This window comes from Apis dorsata, unplaced genomic scaffold (genome assembly GCF_000469605.1).
Source record: "Apis dorsata unplaced genomic scaffold, Apis dorsata 1.3 scaffold_434, whole genome shotgun sequence".
NCBI classification, from domain to species: domain Eukaryota; kingdom Metazoa; phylum Arthropoda; class Insecta; order Hymenoptera; family Apidae; genus Apis; species Apis dorsata.
In genome coordinates, this window is record NW_006263685.1 from 179,222 (window position 1) to 182,524 (window position 3,303).

The following is a 3,303-nucleotide window of genomic DNA, read 5'->3' on the forward strand; positions in this document are numbered from 1 at the left end:
AATGAAATTCCAGTCACGTGGAAATATGAATAAGTTTATCGATATTGATTTGAGAAGTGTGAAAGAATTTTTTTTAATAAATTTGTATTTATTAAAGTTGTTGAGAGAAGTTATTATATATATATACGTGTTATTTAAAATATATGTTAATATAATATGTTTGCAAAATGTGAATAATTTTATTAGAGATTTATCTATATAAAATTGGAACGTTATACAAAAGTTTCATTGTAATTTTTTATATAATTTGTTGTGCTTTTTGCTGCTTTTTAATAATATAAATTGTTCAGATTTTTTCCAACTTTCAATATAATTGTAATCTAAAATTGTATTCAGAATATGATTAAACTTATTTTCGGTTAAATTCAATTATCACGCGAATAAAATTAATATTGGAAGAAAAATACGTAACAAATTCAACAAATGTAACGTGTTCATACGAATATATTTATGAAAAAAAAAAAAAAAAGGTATGTATTTGCATAAAAATTCAAAGTTTAATCGTACCATTTTCTTCTACCTTCATCCGGATCCCAAAATTACATAAATAACACAATATAATTTAGAGGATGAACGAATATTCTTAGCTTCTTAATCTCGATCGTTTGCATGCCTTAATAGCAAGTGTTCTGGTATAAATCTTAGGATTTCGAGGGATCTTATACAATCAACCACAAACCCAGCATTTCGCATTCAGTATACATCTTGTGTATTTTACCAAAAAGTTTACTTCCAACTTACTATTCATCCCTCTATAAGAGAGTGACTTTATCCTATTTTCAGAAAAATATCACGTTAAGAGTGTGAACAAAACGTTACGTAACGAGGAAAGATAAAGTTTGAAATTTTATAAAATGTATAAGTACAATAGTAGGTAGAAATCACGGTCAGAATTTCAAATACAGAATCGATCGGTCTTATTGTTAGAATCATCAAACTCGACCAACAGAACACGAACGGAATTTAACAAAGCGCCGCTGTGTACCGTTTCATTTTACATTTGGCTCGATCTTGGGCTTTTGGAAGATACGTAAAATCAGAGATGGCACTACTCGCAATATTAAGATGAATATCGATAGGAGGAAAAGGAAATTAGATGATAGTAGTACAATTTAATTTACGGAAAAATATAATTCGTACGCTTGAAAATATTAGCAATTTGAAAATTTGTTTAAAAAAATTCTTTAAGCGAATTTTTCTATTTGTATTAAAAAGACTTATACATTCATCTATTTATACAATTATTAAATTATTAATTTTATTTTTTTATTTTTAAAATATTTTAATTCTTTTTCCAGGTTATATATTTTATTAATTTTTGATGCAAAACTATTAACAATTTGAAAATTTGTTTAAAGAAATTCTTTAAGTTTTATATTTGTTCTATCTTTTTGTATATGTATTTTTGTTGTGATTCGAACTATACTATTTTTCTATTTGTACTACAAGGTTTTTATACATTTATTTATTTATCTATTTATACAATTATTAAATTATTAATTTTATTTTTTTATTTTTAGAATATTTTATTTCCTTTTTCAGGTTATATATTTTATTATTAATTTTTGATGCGAAACTATTAACAATTTGATTTGAATTCTATTATTGCTCGATAATTACAAAATTTTTCATACGTGAAATTCTCGCGTAACGTTTAATATACACTAATATTCGATCCATGCGTAACAGTTTAGATTTTGAGTGTCGTATCGATTTTCGATACGTCTCTATTTTGCTCGTAATATTGTTTTTTACCAAAATACATAAATCCAATTATCGATTAATGGTGTCGTGTATGAAAAATAATTTTCGAGAACCAATATTCACGAGCATTAATACGTTTCAAAATAATAACTGTAACGCAATATTGACATTATTACGTATTTATATTGTAAGAAAATATTGTGTTTCAACAATCCTGATATATATCCACTTTAATCCCTCGAATAAGCACATTGAACATAAACACACATTAGAATAATGTTTACGCACAAATAATCCACTATATACACGTATTATAACACATTTCACCTTAACTCACAGAAAATATATTTCTATAACTTTACACGGTTTACAATCTGGATGGAAGACTGCCCACACTACAAATAACAATACTTCCTTAATTCCTACGAATTAATTTACAATACTCCTCTTTCCAACGAAGTCAATAACACACTTATTTACAAAGAAGAAGGAAAGGAAAGAAGAATCTCGAATGTTCAAAGAAGAAGGGATCACGCAACTCCTGGTTAATTTTCTTCAAGGCATCGAATCACCAAAGCGTCTTTCTTTCTTTCTTTCTTTCTTTCCTTCCTTCCTTCTTTCTTTCTTTCCTTGCGCCAACCACTATTATTCCCCTCTCATAGAGAAGGCGAGGCTAACACGTGGGCCGCATTACCCTCGCGTCCTCCCACGAGAATGTGAATGACTCTAATCGACGCGAAACGACGACGGATAAAGTCGCTGGTGGGTGGAGCCGTAAATGGGAAACGAACCTCGCCCCCTCGCCCCCTCCATCGGCTTTTCGAGACGTATCTCTAGCGTTGCATTTGCCCCGGATTGAATATATTACGAGACTCGGAGGTTGAAATACTCTCGCAAGTTTTTGGAAATTTGCGGGACGACGTGGCTGGTTTCTTTTTTTTTTTTTTTTTTTTTTTAACGAGAAAAAGATTCTTCATCGAGTTTAAATAATTTTAAGTGGAAGTAGAAGTGTGTTTTCGTGATCAAAATATCCGACAAAATTCAAATTCTATATATATATATTCATTTTCGAAATCACATATCTGGGTATTTTTCATAAGAAAGGGAAAAATTTGAAGAAAAAATTATTATTATTACATGTACAAAATATATTACAAGAAAGATATTCGCTTTGCAGATCGAAAATTCTCGATTACACAACTCGAAAAAATATTTCTTAAAAGGTATCTGGATTATGAAGAGAAAATACTGTCTATAAAAAGAAAGAAAGGAAAAAAAAGTATCCTGGTGATAATTCGTAGGAAGGAATTACAAGAGAGAGAGAGAGAGAGACAAGGAAAAAAAAAAGAAAAGAAAATACCGACGATCGTTAGAAGGGCATGTTTTATTCAAGGCAACGTGTTAAATCGCAATAAATGCGGCCAATTCTATTCGGCCGAGTTTACACATTCCCAGGATACATAATGCATAACAGGGAGGATTCAACGCATGGAATTCATAGCTCGATACGATGAAATTGGGGTTACACGATAAATAAGCAGTTCTACCCCTTTTTGCGCCACCCTCCTCCCCTCGTTCGCTGTTATATCGTATGTTTTT

At 30.0% G+C, this 3,303-nt stretch overlaps 1 protein-coding gene across 1 annotated transcript in view; it reads right to left on the bottom strand.

The window, feature by feature from the left end:
- Positions 1-3,303, bottom strand: part of LOC102674178 (venom dipeptidyl peptidase 4-like) — a 248,884-nt gene that overhangs the window by 164,812 nt on the left and 80,769 nt on the right. The gene's annotated exons all lie outside the window — the stretch shown is intronic.